The sequence below is a fragment of the Dendrobates tinctorius genome, unplaced genomic scaffold (assembly GCF_039654945.1).
Source record: "Dendrobates tinctorius isolate UK_male_01 unplaced genomic scaffold, ASM3965494v1 ptg000073l, whole genome shotgun sequence".
NCBI classification, from domain to species: Eukaryota; Metazoa; Chordata; class Amphibia; order Anura; family Dendrobatidae; genus Dendrobates; species Dendrobates tinctorius.
In genome coordinates, this window is record NW_027361741.1 from 1,846,661 (window position 1) to 1,867,164 (window position 20,504).

General features: G+C 42.6%; 1 long non-coding RNA gene across 2 annotated transcripts in view; it reads right to left on the bottom strand.

The window, feature by feature from the left end:
• The window catches only part of LOC141096303 (uncharacterized), a 31,098-nt gene extending 10,878 nt beyond the window's left edge, over positions 1 to 20,220 (bottom strand). The window contains exon 1 of one of the 2 annotated variants that reach the window (XR_012233637.1): positions 20,133 to 20,220. This is a non-coding gene — a long non-coding RNA (uncharacterized lncRNA). The remainder of the gene's footprint in view (positions 1 to 20,132) is intronic. The other variant, XR_012233636.1, reaches the window with a different exon arrangement.
• Between the last annotated feature and the right edge of the window lie 284 nt (positions 20,221 to 20,504).

A 20,504-nucleotide genomic window follows, 5' to 3' on the forward strand; every position in this document is an offset into this window, starting at 1 on the left:
TTCGACAGACCAGAGCCCCGGGCATCGATGGGCACACAACGCCGCACCGGAGCACCCGCAGCACCGGCTTCCAACCGCCGGACAAGTGGAGAAACCTGACACCAGCACAAGACTCTGCAGCAGCAACAGCACACATCGGAGCCCCCCCTCATCCCTGAATGCGGCCTGCAGCATCACTCCACGCCTGCCTCCTCCAGCAGCGAGCCTGGGACCCCTCTACACCGCAGCCACCAACCCCGGTAAGCAATAAGATGCAAGGATTATAAGAGGCACCACCATTTTATTAAAAAATATTTTTTTCTTATTTTTCTCCTCAAAAATTGTGGTGCGTCTTATAATCCGGAGCGTCTTATAAAGCGAAAAATACGGTATATAACTGTGGGTAAATTTTAGCTTTTTGCCACAGTTGTGTTCCTGGTTGTGTTTGAAGCAAAGTATTTCACCTAAAAAGTTGTGTTTATTGTTGGTGATTTCCTAACAATGTACACAACTTTTGTTAAAAGGTGAAATACTTTGCATAAAACACAACCAGGTACACACATGTGGCCTAAAGCTAAAAATAGAGACCATGACAAGATAGCCAACTTTGGTTGGCAAAGGTATATACTGTTGGTACAGAAGGTACACAAGTTTGGTTAGGGCACAAATCTTTCACACTCTGTCATCCTGCCAGTGTACTCTGCCTTGAGGTGACAAAGTATAGTGCAAAATTGTCCCTCATTACTGAAACCGTCACAGAACTTCTAGTGGTAATGTCATGGTAATCTTGCAAGGTGGTTTCTTCAGAGGTGTCCTCAATGGAAATGGGTTCCTTGCAGATAACAAAATTGTGGAGTACCACGCACGCTTTGATCACCTCGTCCACAGTTTCTGTCTTGAGGTTGATCGCAGTCAATAGGACCCGCCATTTGGCTGTCAGAATACCAAAGGTACATTCAACCATTCTTCTTGCTCTTGTGAGGTGGTAATTAAAAATGCGTTTTGGTCTTGTCAATCCTCTGCTAGAGTACGGTTTCAAAAGGTGTTCTGACAGCTGGAAGGCTTCATCCCCTGCACAGACAAATGGCATAGGTGGACCAGATGTTTGCGGCAGCGGTCTAGGTGGTGGGAACTGGAAGGTGTTTCCATACAGTTTACGCCCCATGGCAGACAGTTTGAAAACTTGAGAGTCATTGGAGCGGCCATAGGCCCCAATATCAACCGCAATAAATTTGTATTCCGCGTCAGCGATGGCCATGAGGACAATTGAAAAATATTTCTTGTAATTGAAATATTCCGATCCCGATCCAGCTGGCTTTACAATGCGGATATGTTTCCCGTCCACAGCGCCCAAGCAGTTGGGAAACTGACATATCTGTTGAAACTTGTCAGCAATTTCAATCCACCTCTCTGTTGTGGGCTCTGGTAAAAACTCTTCAGCTAAGGAGACCCACAGTGCACGGCATGTGTACTTCACTATTCCAGATATGGTGGAAATCCCGAGTCTGTACTGGAAATGCAGTGACGAAAGGGATTCTCCAGTTGCAAGAAATCTGTGGGGAATTAAAAAACAATAAATTAGTTTTAAATCACAGCATTACATACCAAAACTGAGCTATAACACTTGGAGATACAAACTACCACCAACAAGATTGCAGTGAAAGTGTGCTCTGATGCGATCACATCCAATAAATGTGGCTTACCTTAAAGTCACCATCAGACGCTCTGCGGGTGAAACAGAGAAGCGGCAATAGGTGTCCGCTTTTCTTATGAGGTGTGCAATGCGCTCCACCAAGTAATCAAAATTCTCCATTTTCATCCTAACATATCCAAAAAATTTATCCGGGTTTCGTCGAAGGTCCATGCAGAGTGTAGAATAGACCCCACGCGTCATTCTCTTGGCTGTGATGGGGTGGATCCACAAACGTCGTCTACGATGCCTGATGCGCTGCTGTCTCGCTCTCTCCTTCTCCAGAACAATCACCCTCAAACGATTCGCCTCCGCTATAAAATCCGCCAAATTCTTCAAAATATTTCCAATGACAACATCCATCTTCGCCAGTAACTTGCTCTTCTCTCCAACCTGCACTTTCTCCTCGACAACCTGTCAAAGAAGGGCTGTAGGAACACTCTATATATAGTTTTCCAGTAGCCAATCCCGTTCGGAAGGCCACAAGGGTCAATTTTAAAAACCGGATCCGGCGTAACCCGTTGAAAAACGGATAGAAAAACGGATGAACCGGATGAGACGGATCCGGTTTTGTCTGTCAAGAAAAAGACGGATCCAGCAGAAAACCGGATCCGTCACATCCGGTTTTACTAAACATTTGCCGGATCCGGCGTTCCGGCACGACGCCGGATCGCGCCTGACGCCGAAAACCTGATGTGTGAAAGTAGCCTTACTGGCATCCATCTACCTCTCCACAATGCAATTGCAGGGAGCCAAAGAGTTGCTGAAGACTGTTGAAGACCCCTTTGGTTGCTATCTTTTGGACTCCTCTGAAGCCCATCCACATACTTGGTTTCTTAAGAGTCTGTCATGCAGATAATTACAGGTTCAGGTTTATTATAGGGACTAAAAAATAAAGTATAAAGTAAAAACAATTATTTTAAAAAGTTTATAAATACAGTAGCTAAAAATCTGAATCACTCATCTTTGTTCAGATTAAAAATAAAAATTATAAAAGTAATCACTCAGTATTTCAGTCTTTAAAAGTCTGATCTGTCAAAATCTAAACTTATGACTCCAGTTCAGAACCCTGACCATGGCATACAAAGTCATCCACAACCTGTTTCCTCCATACATCTGTGACCTTGTCTCCCAGTACTTTACCTCCCCGCTTATCTCCTCTTCCCACAATCACATACAAGATTTTTATCATACAGCCCCCCTACTCTGGAGCTCTCTACCCCAACATATTAGACCCTCCCCTACTATGGAAACCTTCAAAATGAACATGAAGACCTACCTCTTCCGACAAGCCTACAACCTGCAGTAACCACCATACCGCTGAATGACCAGCTCTGCCCTCACCTACTACATCCTCACCCATCCTTTGTAGAAGGTGAGCTCTCGCGGACAGGGTCCTTTCTGCTCCTATACCAGTCAGTTACTTGTGTTGTTCAAGATTATTTTACTTGCTTTTTATTATGTATACTCCTTTCACATGTAAAGCGCCATGGAATAAATGGCGCTACAATAATAAATAATAATTTAATCCATATAGTAAATGCTATAAAAAAACTTAATGCTATATGTGTTGGTTTCTAATGACTATTTGTAAGTGTCTGAGGGCACAGGTCCCATTCACATATGAACACCACTTTCTGAATTCTGTGCATCTTATCAGTGTCATGCATCTTGGCAGAAATGTTCCTTCAGTCAGGGACTGGAGTTGCATTTCTAGCTTAAGACATGCTGCCGCTTTCAATTAATTTGATGGGTGGTCATAATGCCTCATCCCAAACTGGCTCCTCTCCAACTCAAAATTTTACAAATGTTCAAAGTGTTTAACACTTTGAAGAATTGGGGTTACAATGTCTTTTTTTCTACCTTTAAAAATCCTTTCTTAGCCATGCATACGTTTAGTGTCATGAAATTCATCACAGCTAGCTGAGGGTCAATTGAGTTAGGATGCAAAATAATGACCTAAAACAAGTCTACCTTAAAATGAACATCAATTATTTAAATCACTTGCTCCATTCTTTCTGCAGTTCCTATACAAGTCAATGGAAAGAGCGTTGAGGTTGTTGCAAGACAGGGGAGCCCGATTTTTACAAGATGTGGGTCCCACAGGGAAGCTATGCATCTATCAAACATATGAAATGTGGATCTGCCATAAATGTCCGATATCAATAAGCGTAAAAGAGCAAATCCAACGAAGATCAAGGTTTTAAGCCCCCGTTACACACTGCGATATCGCTAGCAATATCGCTGTAAAGTCACCGATTTTGTGACGTTGCAGCGATATCGCTGTATATGATACTTACCTCCGACCGGCTCCCCCGCTGGTTATCGCTGATCGCGCGAGAAGCTGCTGGATCATTTCTCGTCGGTCACTTCCTGCTGGGCTTACTGTGGCGCCGACGAGCGACGCGTGGAGCCGGGCGGGAGGACGCAGGATCGCCGCATCTGACAGGTAAGTAGCGATCCCCGTCCCCAGCGATGTCGCTAGTGAGATCTGCCTGTGTGGCAGCTCACTAGCGACCACCTAGCGATGTACCAGCGATCCTGACCTCGTCATATCGCTGGTTGGGATCGCTGGTGCATCGCTAGGTGTAACGGTACCCTTAGTCGAATTTTCACGCAATTCGAACATTTTGAGATTCGATTTGCAAAAAAAGAAACTTGCCCAGCATCATTTCCCACACTGCTGAAGCATCAGGTTTCCCCCATGATACATCTTCCGGATTTTCCTACCTTCTAAAAGAACTTGAAGACCTACCTCTTCCGACAAGCATACAACTTGCAGTAACCACCGATCCACCAAACCGCTGCACGACCAGCTCTACCCTCGCCTACTGTATCCTCACCCATCCCATTGTAGATTGTGAGCCCTCGCGGGCAGGGTCCTCTCTCATCCTGTACCAGTCGTGACTTGTATTGTTTAAGATTACTGTACTTGTATGTATTATGTATACCCCTCCTCACATGTAAAGCGCCATGGAATAAATGGCGCTAAAATAATAATAAATAATAATAATTCTACAGTGTTGGTCAGTATCTGGGCAATCTGAGATAAGCAATACTCTCTTCTGCCATAAAGGCCCCGTCACACATAGTGATCTCGCTAGCGAGATCGCTGCTGAGTCACAATTTTTGTGACACAACAGCAATCTCACCAGCGAGATCGCTGTGTGTGACAGTGATCAGCAACCGGCCCCCCTGCCGGTATCGCTGATCGCTGCTGGAAAGGCCAGGACTTTTTTTGGTCGCTGGTCTCCCACTGGCCATCATGCATCGCTGCGTGTGACAGGCGGGAGACCAGCGATCTGCTGGTAACTAATGTACACATCGGGTATCCAAGGGACATGCGTCCCTTAGATACCCGATGTGTACTTTAGTTACCAGCGCGCTGATGCAGGGAGCTGGTAGCTAACGTACAAATTGGGTATCTAGGGACACACGTCCCTTGGATACCCGATGTGTACGTTAGTTACCAGCTTCCTGAATCAGCGCGCTGGTTACTAATGTACACAGCGATGCCGGGCGCTGGGCGTCGCTGTGCTGATCGCTGGTGAAGCTGTCTGTTTGACAGCTCACCAGCGATCACATAGCGATTCACCAGCGATCCTGACACATTGATATCGTTGTCAGGATCGCTGGTGAGTTTCTATGTGTGACTCCAGCCTAAGTGTATTTCCGAGCAATTCTACGTTTTCTAGTGATTAGAGTTGCGCATATTTGCTGCAAATCTAATTTGTTTTTTCTCAAATACATCAATGTGAACTTCTAATTAACTAATAAAGAGATTGTTATTAAGGGTAAATGGTTGATCTTTTGTATCTTTTAGAACACTATATTTACATAGAGAGGGGATGTGTGTCAAACTTTCAGCTCCACCTGTCTCTCAGAAGCTTGGAGAACAGTGAAAGCAAACCTGCAATTTGGCTGTCAGTAAAAGTCTGGTTTGGAAAATACAGTATTTGTAATAATTGAAGGTTCCTTTCTAGAAAAACCAACAAAGGGTGTTAAGGAAGTAATCAATTCACCTCACCTCTCTGTGTGTCCAAGTATAGTATAATGTGCGAGAAGCGTGTGCACATTCTAAGTTGGCAAATAACTGCTGTGATGAAAGGTACTGCACACAGTTGGTATGAACTATGCCTGTGTCAGTGGGATTTTCTAAACCACATGTACTATTGAAATATAGAAGGAGTTTATGTAATTTTCATTATTTAACCCTCGGTTCATGGATTTAGTTTTGATATCTATCACTCAGTAAGAAAATCCTATGTTATATATTACTTCATTTATCAAAATGTCGAAATGCCACGTTTGATGCATAGTCTTGTCTTACAAGGATGGATTCACACACAACACGTTAACACATTTTTCCTTTTTTTTTTTTTTTTTCTTTACAATTTTTTTTTTCAGCTGAAAACCCATTTAGGCCAGATGTTACTTTAAAGTTTATAAAAATAAATTTGGAAGAGTCTACATAATATATACAGTTCTTTGGATTATGAATGGATGCTATAGTCAAGAAAAAGCATATTTCAGTTTTCATAAATTTGTTATCTGTAACTGAAACAGAGCAACTGCTGCTCATGCCAGTGTAGGCCCAAGGGCTTTTAGATACTGTATGTGGCATATTTGATGATACTGCTGACTGCTTAATTTTCCTCAAACAAAATTAAACCCTATTTTATATGTCCAGTTTTCACATATGTGTTTTGTCTGTGTTTTTGATAGATAGAGTATAATAAATATGTGTTCTATGGGGCTGTTCATATTTTGGGTTCTTTTCTGGACTGAATGAGAGCAAAACATAGATATATGCCCATTTTTTATCTAAACCATGGTCAAACCTGCCCATGCAAATGGATCCTTAGAATTTTTTTAACAGCACTCATCCATGTGTCGTTAGAGTGCTTTCCTTTGCTAACTATATAATAGGTAGGAGAAGCTTGGATTTTTTTTTTGCAGGCTACAAAAAAAAGGGATAAATCACTGTTAGGAAACATAGACACATATACCAAACACTGAAGAAAATGTCCCAGTCTATTTTCTTTTATTTTGTGTATGCAAAAAAATGGATATCTGAATATCTGGTTAGGGTTATCAACTAAAGTTAGTGTGGGTGAAATAAGTATTGAACACGTCACTAATTTTCTAAGTAAATATATTTCTAAACATGCAATTGACATGAAGTTCTCACCAGATATCGGTAACAATAAATCCAATCCACACAGGCAAAGAAAGTAAACCATAGATGTCCATAAATTAAGTTATGTGTAATAATTAGAAATGACACAAAAGTATTGAACATGCTTACTGATATTTTATTAATACTTCATACAAAAGCCTTTGTTAGTGATAACAGCTTCAGGATTCCTCTTGTATGGAGAAACTAGTCGCATGTATTGCTCGGGAGTGATTTTAACCTATCCTTCCACACAAACACTCTTCAAATCCTGAAGGCTCTATGGGCTCCTTGTATGAACTCTGAGCTTTAGTTCCTTCCATAAATGTTCTATTGAATTCATGTCAGGTGATTGGCTAGGCCATTTTAGCAGCTCTATTTTCTTTCTCTGAAACCAATTGAGAGTTTCCTTGACTGTGTGTTTGGGATCATTATCTTGTGAAATGTCCACACTCGCTTCATCTTCATCATCCTGGAAGATGGCAGCAGATTTTTATCAAGAATGACTCTGTAAATTTGTCCATTTACCCTTCCTTCAATCAGATGAAGTTTGTCAGTGCACTATGCTGAAAAACAGTCAGACATCATGATTTTCCCACCTCCAAGCTTCTCTGTTGGTATGGTGTTTTTAGGTGATATGCAGTGCCTTTTGGCTTCTGTATTATGTCATTCAAAGAGATAAATTATGGTCACTTTAGACCAGACTATATGTTCCCAGTATTTCACAGGCTTGTCTAAAGGTTGTTGATAAAAAATTAAATGGACTTTTACAGTTTTTTGTTCCATAATGGAGTTTTGCTTGGTGAACCTGCATACAGGGCAGGGCATTACTTATAGTTTATTTGAAACAATTGTGCCTGCTAATTGCAGGTCTTTCTGTAGCTTTTCACAGGTGGTCCTTGGCTCTTAAGGCCCCGTCACACACAGCGATCTCGCTAGTGAGATCGCTGATTTTGTGACGCCACAGCGATCTCGCCAGCGAGATCGCTGTGTGTGACGGGGATCAGCGACCGGCCCCTCCGCCGGGTATCGCTGATCATGCACTATCGTCCTGGGCCATTTTTTGATCGTTGCTCTCCCGCTGGCCAGCTCATATCGCTGTGTGTGGCAGCGGGAGCCAACAATCAGCGAAGCGCCCAGCGCTCTAAGCAGGCGCTGGGAGCTGGTATCTAAGGCTGGTTTCACATTTGCGTTTTTTTGCGCTTGAAAAAAACGCATACTTGCGCATGCGTTTTTTCCCCTATATTAAACATGGGTGCGCATACCTGCGCGCTGGCATGCGCACGTATGCGATTTTCATGCGCTGCGTTTTTTTGGGGTGTGCGTTTGTAATTTACAGACGCTACATGTTGCATTTTTTGGTCCTGCAAAAAAGCGCATGCGCACGTATGCGCACGTTTTGCGCTAAAAATGGCCATTATAGCCTATGGATGCGCATACGTGCGCACTGGCATGCGCATGTATGCGTTTTTTTAGCACTGCGTTTTTTTGGTGGTGTCCACTTGTTGTACTAGTTATAAACTTCTAAAGTCAAAAAAAAAAAGTCTATATAAAGGAGGTGCCTGCCAAAACTCTGCCACTACTACACTGACAGATTGGAGAGCAGACAGTCACCAAGGAACCCATCTTCTATCAGCGTCAAGAATGTGAGTATATTACATTATATGCCTGTCCTTTTAAATTATGTATGTACTAATGATTTTTATTATTTTTACATGCAGTATGTCTTCAGAATCCGAATATTCCCCATCGCGGCAGGAATTGGAGCAAGCAGACCGTGAGGTGATTATTTTCGTGCATCTGGTAAGTATATCTGCTGCTACTCCAAATCTCTTACGTTTTTTTCAACTTTTTTAAGACATCATCATCATCATCATCTTCTGCGGACGGGACTACTGAGGGCGAAGAGCAGGAGCAGCGAAGCCAAGTCCCGGTGGTGATACGGAATGTGTGTATCAAATGATTTGTAATGTTCTTTATTTTTTATCTTCTATTTTTACTCTTTTTTATGTTTCTTTTTTTTGTAACTTTTTATTCAATTTAAATTTGATTATTCTAATGAATGTGTTTTGTCTAGGTTCCACAACGGGATGAAGACGTCTACCTGGATAATGAGCAGCTCATCAGCCTGGTCCAGGAGCGTGCGCCGTTGTGGGACAGCCGTGACCGGCTGTACAAGGACAATGTGGTGACCCGGCGGCTATGGAATGAGGTGGCCGCAGCGTTGATGGATGGCTGGGACAGCGCCACAGCATCCTCCAAAAAGGCGTTTAGTGAGTATTTCCCTGCTCTGTATTGTGCCGCAGTGACTGTTGTCCTTGACGGCACTGTTGGGTTTCGTGCTAGGTATATTCTAGCAGGAAACCCAACAGTGTCATCGGGCTCTACAGTGACTGCTTTGAGTATTGTATTGCTATATTGTGCCGCAGTGACTGTTGTCCTTGACGGCACTGTTGGGTTTCGTGCTAGGTATATTCTAGCAGGAAACCCAACAGTGTCATCGGGCTCTACAGTGACTGCTTTGAGTATTGTATTGCTATATTGTGCCGCAGTGACTGTTGTCCTTGACGGCACTGTTGGGTTTCGTGCTAGGTATATTCTAGCAGGAAACCCAACAGTGTCATCGGGCTCTACAGTGACTGCTTTGAGTATTGTATTGCTATATTGTGCCGCAGTGACTGTTGTCCTTGACGGCACTGTTTTTTTTTTCCCAACAGTGGACAAAGTCCGAACACGTTGGCGATCGATCAAGGACCGCTTCAACAGTGATGTTCGTGCTGAGGGCCAGGTTCGCAGTGGATCTGCGTCAAGGACCAGAACTAGATACCGTCACTATCACGCGTTGCAGTTCCTAAGACCGGTCCTTGCCACGAGATCGTAAGTATTATAAATTTTGGGTTTTTATTTTTATTAATCTGTGTTTTTCTAATCCACAGCTGATGCTTCTTGTAAAGGCATGGTAGTAATGATTTTCCTTTCTTCCACAGCACCTGGAGCAGCACCCTGCAACCTGGCCCTGGAGCGGTCCTTCCTCGGACGTCCTCTGACCCGTCCTAGCCATCCGACAGCCAGGAAGCACCTTGCAGGTCAGCCATACACACAGCTGGTGACCAGGAAGCTGGGCCATCAGGTGTTCCCCTGTCCCAGGTCTCTGCCACTGGTTATGCGGGCACTACCCGCCAGCGGCAGAGGGCCTTGGACAGGAATGTCTTGCCCGAGTTTATGCATTTGAGCGAGGCATTTAATTCCAGCCTCAAGTCGCTGTCCGACAGAGTTGAAAGCGGTTTTGCACTCATGGAACGTGGTTTTAACCACTTTGAACACCGCTTCAATTCTGTAGAACAGCGCCTTGACCGTCTGGAGGCCGACCTCAACAGACCAGCACACCATTTTTTTAGTAAGATTGAAAAGGGCATGGCGGAACACCTTAGTCCTGAGCAACAGCTGAATGTGCTGCAGGCCTGCAACAATGCTTTCTTGCAGGCTATGCAGCATAATCGGTACGGTCAGCAGTCAGTGGTGTCATTTCCACCTGTGCCACCATTGACTCGCTTCACCTCACTACCGACTTGTGCTGCATACCACTGCACGGACACCTCTATTCAAAGCCAGGACACCCACCGTTACACCACCACAAGTCTGAGTGCAGCTGGTCACTTCACCGACACCACCATGGCAAGCGCTGCTCCTGTCTGGAGCACCACCGCCACTCCCATGCATGCGTGGAGCTCAGCCACCACTAGGCAAACATGGAACAGCCCTGCCACCACCACTCCGGAAACCTGGACCATCACTGCCGCCACCAGTCCTCCTGCAAGGACGAGCACTGCCAACCAAGAGCAGCAGCAGCAGCCACCTCAGCAGCAGCCGCCACCTCAGCAGCAGCAGCAGCCGCCACCTCAGCAGCAGCAGCAGCCACCACCTCAGCAGCAGCAGCAGCCACCACCTCAGCAGCAGCAGCAGCCACCTCAGCAGCAGCAGCCACCTCAGCAGCAGCAGCCACCTCAGCAGACGGGGGACCTACACTCAATATTTGCCCCAAGTTCAAGGCGAAATCAATCAAGGTGGGCATTGGGCCAAAGTCGGTCCAGGCACACAAGCCTACGGCGACATGCCATTACAACAAATGTACCTGAACAGATTTCCTCTCCTCCAAGTGTTCCTAGTTTAATTCCCTTAACTGGACTACCTTTCCCCACAAGTTTTGTTGCCCCTTCCCCTCAAACACCGTCTTCAACTGCAAGTGTTGCATATTCCCTGCACACCCCCAAATTGAAACCATCTGCCCCCAAATGCCGGAAAAAATAATTTTTTGGTTTATTTTTGTGATTAAAAATAAATTTACATTTGTGGTTCACCATTACAAAGTTTCATTAATGTTGTTTGCGCCGCTCACACACACTGATGGGTAAATACATGTTAAAAACCAACCCAAGGCCTAGTATAGTCATATGTGAAATAACACGGACTAGTATAGTCATACCAAGGCCTAGTGTAATAACTCTAGTTTTACCAACTAGAATCTGGTTTCATGAAAAACAAACTGGTGAAACTTGTCAAGTTTCACCAGTTTGTTTTTCGTGAAACAAGCTCCTAGTTGGTAAAAATCGAGTTATTACAGTAGGCCTTGGTATGACTATACTAGGCCGTGGTATTTCACATATGACTATACTAGTAGGCCCAAGGCCTACTATACTCGTATTTGAAATACCACGGCCTAGTATAGTCATTCCAAGGCCTAGTGTAATAACTCTAGTTTTACCAACTAGAATCTGGTTTCATGAAAAACAAACTGTTGAAACTTGTCAAGTTTCACCAGTTTGTTTTTCGTGAAACAAGCTCCTAGTTGGTAAAAATCGAGTTATTACAGTAGGCCTTGGTATGACTATACTAGGCCGTGGTATTTCACATATGACTATACTAGTAGGCCCAAGGCCTACTATACTCATATTTGAAATACCACGGCCTAGTATAGTCATTCCAAGGCCTAGTGTAATAACTCTAGAAACTTGTCTATTTCTACACTACCACAATTTTAAATAAAAGTTGGAATTGAGCTGATTACATTCATCCACTCAATGCTGACTTGTATTCCCCATTGACTTTCATTGGGGTTGGGTTTTGAGGGTTGGGTTTTGAAAAAAATCACATACTTTTTTTTAAACTAGTTGGACAATTTTCTCTTGAAAAAAATTGGTTTCCTGATTCATGGCCTGCAGCTTTGCTCGTTCCAATATATTTCACGCAGACTAGCAATGCTGCATTTTAACTCATATGTGTATTTACCTGCCCAGGTGTGTGAACATCAAAAAATTCAGTTATACATGGGAAGTTTTTTATTTAATTGGAGTTTAAAAAATATAGTGCACTCAGTAATGGTATCAAATAAGGTTTTTTATTACCATAAACAAACAAAAACATTACACCATTTCATCTTGCCAGTGCACCCGTCCTACATCAGAAATAAAGTAGGCCGCAAATTGGTCCCTCATTTGGCCAACTTCAACGGATGACCTGTGAGTGTGCTGAGTGAATTCAGGCAATGGGTTAGGAGCATCATCGTCCAGTTCAAAGGTCGGGTGCTCTTTAGCCATCACAAAGTTATGTAGAACCACACAGGCCTTCACCACCTCATCGACTGTTTCAAGTTTAAGATTAATGGCCGTGCCCAGAATTCCCCATCTGGAGACAAGAATCCCAAAAGCACACTCGACAGTTCTTCTGGCCCTGGTCAGCCTGTAATTAAATATTTTTTTGGTGTGGTCCAAGTCCCGGCTGGAGTAGGGTTTCAGTAAGTTTCCGCACATTTGAAAAGCCTCATCGCCAACCATTACAAAGGGCAGTGGCAGAGCTTCGGTGTGAGGAAGAGGCCGTGGCATAGGGAAATTAAATTGGTTGCCATACAACCTCCGGCCCATGTCTGAGTTTTTAAAAGCCTGTGAGTCATTACCACGGCCAAATGCTCCAATGTCCACTGCTACAAACATACATCCGGCATCCACAATGGCCATGAGTACTATTGAAAAGTACTTTTTGTAATTATAGTACTCAGATCCCGTTCTTTTGGGTTTGATGATCCGTATGTGTTTACCATCAACAGCTCCCAAACAGTTGGGAAAATTGCATACTGTCCAGAATTTGTCAGCAATTTCCATCCACTTTTCAGCGGTGGGCAGGGGCATAAATTCTGGACAAAGAACATTCCAGAGAGCCCGGCAGGTGTCAGCAACAATTCCAGACAAGGTAGAGATTCCAATACGGTACTGGAAGTGTAGTGAAGATAGGGTTTCTCCAGTCGCCAGGAATCTGTGAACAGACAAAGAAGTAAAATTAATATTTATGTATATTATTTTAAAAAACTATAAAATAAAATATTAGTACATTCACGAAAACTAATTACCCAAGGTTTTGAATACTAAATTTAAAAAAAAAACCATCAGACCGCACCCCTTGGTTTTTAAATATTACATACCGTAATGTCACCAGTAGCCGTTCCTCAGGAGGAATCGCACGACGGAGCTGTGTGTCCTGTCTCCGGATGGATTGTTGGACACGAGCAAGCAAATCCCTGAAACTTTCTTGGGACATCCGGATATAATCTGTAAATTTCTCCGGGTTTGCCTGGAGCTCGCTGTAGAGGGTGTGGTATGCCCCACGGCTCTCCCGGAGTTCAACAATCGGATGTATCCACATACGCCGCCGCTGCCGTCTTCGCTGCCTCTCTCTCTTCCTTTGTTCATGGCAAGCAACTGCATACGCCTGAGCCATCGCGATGTCCAAATCCAAGTTGAAGTGAAAACTCTTCCAGCGCAGATCCATGGTCACGAGAAGAATCAAGCAAATGTGAAGAATACTGTAGACAGGGTCTATATATTAACATATCACACCCACAATGAAGTCCCATTGGTCTTGTGTGTTGTTGAATGTTTTTTTTTTCTTTTTTGGGGGGTTTTTCCAAAATCTGTATAAAAACGCAAACGCACAAAAAACGCATACAAACGCACAAAAACGCTGCGTTTTTTTCCTGCATGCGCATAAAAATGCTTGAAAAAAACGCAGCGTTTGTATGCACTTGTATGCGTTTTTTCTATGCGTTTTTTTGCGCTAAAAACGCGCTGGAAAAAAAAGCAAGTGTGAAATTAGCCTTAATATCGGATTACTAAGCTGCGCGCGTCACTTAGTTACCCCATGTGTACCTTAGAAACCTGCGTGCTCGCAGCTCCTGGCGCGAGCACGCAGGTTTCTAAGGTACACATCGGGTAACTAAGTGATGCGCGCCGCTTAGTAAGCCAATATTTACCTTAGATACCAGCGTCCTCGCTGGTGCTGATCGCTGGTGAAGCTGCCTGTTTGGCAGCTCACCAGCGATCATGTAGTGATGCACCAGCGATCCTGACAAGGTCGCATCGTTATCGGGATCGCTGGTGCATCTTTAAGTGTAACGGTACCCTTAGACAATTCTAATTATAATTCTTTCCATTCCTCTAAAATCTTGCGAAAAGCACCTGGTTTATGGTGAAATTATGTTCTCTTCACTTTTGGATTATGGTCAATGCTCATAGGATCCTTCAGTAGTTTACAAATTCTTCTGTAACCAATGCCATCAGTCTATTTTGCAACAATAAGGTTGTGAAGGTCTTAAGACAGCTCACTTGTTTTAACCATCATAAGAATTTTTTTTGGCACCTTGGTAATGAGACATCTTTTTATAGGCCATTAGTTGAACCAGCTGATATTATTTTTCACTACGTTACAGGATAGCTTTCAAATTGCTGATAGATTTCAGCTGGGGGCATGACTTTCTATGGTTTTTTTTGCACCTCTCCTTCAGGTGTTCAATACTTTTTCTGTGTCAATTCTCATTTTTCAACATAACTTAATATTTGGACATCTATAGTGTGACTTCTTTGCCTGTGTGGATTGGATGGGTTGTTCCCGACATTAGGTGAAAATTTCATGTCAATAGCACCTTTATAAATATAATTACTTAGCAAGTTGGTGACATGTTCAATACTTACTTCACCAGCTTACATCTAGATAGCAGGCCAATATTAGGCATAAATTACCCGAAACCCATTAAGTTCTAATTCTAGAACTGAGATCAATACTGGATACAAGATAGTCTAAATTTAGTTGAACATAATCATCTTTCAATCCCCAAAAAATATTTATATACAGTCTGCACAAATGTACAAAATTGAAATGGTCATTAAATAGGTGCTTGATTCTCTTATGCCTAATGCCATTAGGAAAACGTTTAAAGTTTTTATGAATTATATCATACTTTCCTAAAATCAGCACTCAGAGAGTTAAAATAAAGCTAGCCACCTTGCACTTGACAGAACAAAGATGCTGTTATGTTCCTAAATAAGACTTGGTTCTTGGCCAGGAAGAGACCTCTGAGAGATGAGAGCTGGCTGAGAGATTTCGCCTGGACCCTCATTCAGCACAGCAGACCCGCAGCCTCCCTGGGACTTAATGGATTCAATGACATCTAAGTGTGTGTTAAGACAGAAGGTGAGTGTCACTGGCTCCACTCTCTTCAGTGGGCTGACTGAGGGAGCTCTCATTTCAACAAGCAGTGGGAAGTGGCGACAGGTCCTTGCATGGTGGGAATGTGTGACCTCTTGTGTTGCAGCATGTAGGCAGTAGTAAACATAGATCCCAGATTCCTATGGTATCTGGACATTGTCTGTCAGGTTTTTTTACAGTAAACGTAGTGATAACAACTTAAAGAACAGGAAAGGTCAAACAAGATACATGTGAAAATATATATGTGTTTTCCTCTATCTGTATTTCGTGGTAATATTTAACATTTGTACAGTGAAATGTATTTGTACAGGAAAAAGTCTGCAAAGTAAAAATGTGTAATGCTTTAAATGTCAGTGTTCACATGTAGGGCCACTTGTGTCACTAGCAATAGCCTCCCTGTCTGCCTGGTGTTTATTTATTAGTCTTCTCTCTTGATAAAAATCAGTTGAATTGAATTTTATTTGCAGCACACTGTGCTAAATCTGGCGCCGGACTAGTGGACAATGCCTTTGTATCTTATGGATAAGACATTGTTCTTTTCTACCTGGCTGAAGAAGAGAAAACATCTACATAATATGAAGTTACCGAAGATGAATAACTCCAGTATTTGCTATAGTGTTTTAATGAACTTCCTAGATGTTTATATCTGTTGTCATGGTGATTAGATTATAAAAAGGGTTACCCATTTCCTAAATATACTTTTTCATTGTCTTCATTAATCTTGCTTCTTTTTTGTTAAATGCACTTTGGGACAGTGCAGCATGAAGCATAATGATGGAGCTGTTGCATCCATAGCATCCTTCTCTACTCATGATCAGACATACATGGGACATGTGTTGTACATTAGAGCTTCCATCACTACACAACTATTTTTTGCATGCATCCTTGTCACACACTACATGAGAAAAAGTGATAGAATTACAACGTAGAGTATGTTCACATCTGGACAAAAAAACGGAGGAAAAATTCCGGCACGTCCGTCCAGGGAAAATACGATTTCTTTATTAAAACAAGGTTAAAAACACTAAAATGTGAGGCCTCGTGCCTAAGGTAAAGAAATTGTCTTTTCCCTGGATGGATGGGATGGAATTTGTTCCCCATTTTTTTTTGTCTACTTTCCTGTGATCGCCAGTGGAAACGGCACCCTCAGGAGGAAGTCCGAGTCAATTTTCAACTATATATTCCCAGCGTGGTAAGCTCCTTCGTCCCTCTCCCTGCATCTCATCTCAGTATGCTCATATCTGCTTTATCGATTACTTTTTTCTATTTTGTTAGTGGAACAGAAAAACAAAGTGTAGAGACGATAAGACTGTCAAATGACAGGCACAAAAGCTCCCACCTGACCTCCACTTACATTAAAGGGAATCTGTCACCCTGAAATTAGTGATGCCTGTGTGCCTCCTAGATGATGGCTTTTTCAGAAAAAATTATCTTTTATAGCTTTGATCTTCCAGGCTATGGGGCATACGCTGTCCAGAAGATGAGACTGCCTCCAGTCTTCACTATACAAGATTTCTCCTCTCCTCATCAGTGTCCCTTTTGACATCATGTGCACAGCTTAAAATCCTGCGCATTCTGCCTGCCATTTCTCCTCTGCAATGTTCCACCCTTCTGTGGACATTGTCTTCAATTTTGATGTGTGCAGTCACTGTAACTTCCGGTCCCAGTTATCTCCAGCGCACTGTAAGGCTGTGTGCCCACGTTGCGTTTTTTTAAGCGTTTCCGCGGCACTTTTAGATGCGCGTTTCTGCCGCAGAAATGCTTAAGAAAAGCATCCCATGTAATCATAATTGAATCCGAATACAGTTGTATTGCAAAGACACATAGAAAAACTCATGCTAAAACGCTTAACAAAAGCATCAAAAACGCTTATAAAAGTGCGTCATAAAACGCATGCGTTTTTCCGGCAAAGGGTGTGCGTTTCCGCTCAGGAATATTCTGCTTCAAAACTGCAACGTGGGCACATACCCTTAAGGTGATTTCCCCACAGTGCAGAGGTAGCCTTATCTCCCGGCAGCATACGCCCCATAGCCTGAAAGATTAAAGTTATAAAAGATGATTTTTACTGAACAAGCCATAATCCAGGTATGACTAATTTCACCTATATAAAACCTGTAGACCCATATTAATAACTCAAAAAGCTCAAAAGGGGGACTGATTCCCTTTAAAAGTGTGTGGGTTTCAGCTATTGCTAGCTGAATAATGAGTTACCAGGGTTGGCCACTTTTTTATTATATCAGAGGTGCCAGAGACTTGATTTTGTGGCACTTACTATTATATAGGTATGACAGATTCTCCCCCTGCTTGTTAATGCAGCTTTCCTCACACACTATATCTCACTCCTGTCCACAAAATATGTTCTGATGAAGGAACATGTGACCAGACCTGTCCATCTTGTCCTCCAATGGAGAAGCAGTTTCGAATGCGAGATTTTCAATTGGACAAAACTGATGGACAGGCCCGGTCACATGTTCCTCCACCAGCAGCCATTGTATGGACAGGAAAGCTGCACTAAAAAGAGTAAGAGAAGAACCTTTCATGCCTATATAATAGCAAGGGTCACAAAATCTTGTCTCCAACACATCTGTTAAAATATAGATAATGTGTCCAACCCCACTAAATCATGCTACAGCCAGCAATAGACAGTGTAAGGATGGGGGTCACACTTGCGTGTGGAATGCGGGAAACTCACTGCAGCTGGCGGTTCGGACCAGAGCGTTCAGCTGCATACAAATACATGTAGCCGCACACTCCGATCCTGAGTGCCAGCGGCAGTGCCGGGTATTGATGCGTGAGTTTCTCGCATTCCACACGCAAGTGTGATCCAAGCCTAATACAGAGACTATACAAGGCAAGCGGTGCACAAAATGTTAATGAAACCCAATTGCAAAAATAATGTTTACCCCAATTGTATGGGTTTAAGTAAGGAAAAAATGGCAACAAAAGTGGTCAACCCCTTTAAGGAAATCTATGTCACGTGATCATAACTTTGCCGGAGAATTTTTTCTTCCATTAAAAAAGATAGAATCTATGGAGCCCTCTATAAACATATGTATGCCAACTATATCTGAAAAGTGGCAAGCCCTCTAATGGTACTGTCACACCTAGCGATGTACCAGCAATCCCGACCAGCGATATGACGCGGTCAGAATCGCTGGTACATCGCTAAGTGGTCGCTAGTGAGCTGCCACACAGGCAGATCTCACTAGCGACATCGCTGGGGACGGGGGTTGCTACTTACCTGTCACACCAGGCGATCCTGCGTCCTCCCGCCCGGCTCCACGCGTCGCTCGTCGTCACAGCAGGAAGCTGACGACGAGAAGCAGTCCAGGACGTTCTCGTGCGATCAGCGATAACCAGCAGAGGAGCCGGTCGTAGGTAAGTATCAGACACAGCAATATCGCTAGCAATATCGCTATAACGTCACTAGTTATAGCGATATTGCTAGCGATATCTCTTAGTGTGACAGGCCCTTAATTCTGGTGTGTAGTCTCTGGATGCTTTATATGTTTGTACACATCTTAGCAATAGTTAAGTAATGAAGTTGTGCTTTAAAACTTTGCTTGGGAAATGGTAGCATTGTTCCCATACTACATTTCATTCTCCTCTGGTATGCCTGTTATTTACATATCTGTAAAACACCAATTTATGCCAAGTTACATTACATTGTTTGAGTAAACCATTAACTTTCCTTTCTGATTTGATGACATTTTGGCAATCACAATCCGCAAAGTAATTTGCATCCCACAACAAGCAGCACCAATCACCTGTGAAATAAAAAAAATATAATTTTATTTCCTTATGTTTTTGTGTTAAAGTCATTAACAATTCTAATATCTAATACACTGCAATCGTCATCATTTTGTATCACGGTATATCAGATATGGATTATATTTGTTTCTGCACATCGAAGGCTAGGATCACACCTATACAGCGCTCTACACCAAGCACATCTTTGGAATCCCCAAAAAACTATATTCTGAAAGAAACTCGACAGAACCACTTGAATGGAGCTGATGGAATCACTGAGGACACTCTATTGCCTCGGTCCTGACAGTATTCATCAAACATGTACAAAAACGTGGTTTACTGTTTTTCAGGAATTCTAATAAAAATCCCGACATAGCGCTCAGTGTAAAACATTGTGTGAGTGTGAATCTAGCCCAAATTGTTAGCTCTTTAGAAAAGTATTTTTTTCATTAACCCCTTTGTTAAGGATAGTGGGTAATTGATAGAATTAAAAAAGTGCAAAACTGTCCAAAGGGGACTGTGCGTAAAACTGCTATCATCCACCACGATACCAAATGCAGCCTACAATTAAGAGTGGCGCTATTTCTGGAGAAAGATGAAGGATTCTTTTTCTTAACCTTAACATTTTTTTCCCAGTCTCTCATGTAAGAAAACCTCGTTATTTTAAGTTTTGTTATTAGCCAAATGAATTGAGATAGGAATTTTTTAACTGATAAAAACTAAAAAAGTACTTCTTAATAAAAAAAAAAATATGTTATGGATTAATGTCCATATAAAGAATTTTGCTTCTTGTGTTTATGATTAATGCAGAGTCACAATATCTGTTTTTATACCCTGTATAATATATTCATCGCTCGGTTATGCATAGGATTTCCTTATTTTTTATGTGTATTCCTTAGAAAAAATACAGATACCTGAGGTTGGTAAGTGACTTGGTAGTGATGTACATGAAACTGAAGTGTTGTGGATGTGTGTGTAATCTAGTTTCTATTCTATAGGAGTTACCTGATGACTTCCAGACTGGCTGGCACCACTGGCCATCTCTGTAGGCTATAGTGCTGTCAATTTAAGCTGTGGGACAGGTGTAAATCTGTCCTAACATTCCACCCTTCCAGCACTCCTCACCTGAAGCAATCTCATTTATTACACAGAAAGCAAATAGCCAACACAATTGCCCTGCCTCACAAAACACACCAAGCAGTTAAACATCTTTGGCTCTGAATTTAGTGGCCTTAAAGAAAAAGCTGTCAGCTGTTTGTTAAAGAAAAGCAAACAAAGGCAACTCCACTTGACAAAAAATCTATTTATTTGATGCCTAAATTTTTTTCACCACTGCACTTCCCACTGATCTCATAGAGTGTGTATGTTCATGAGAGG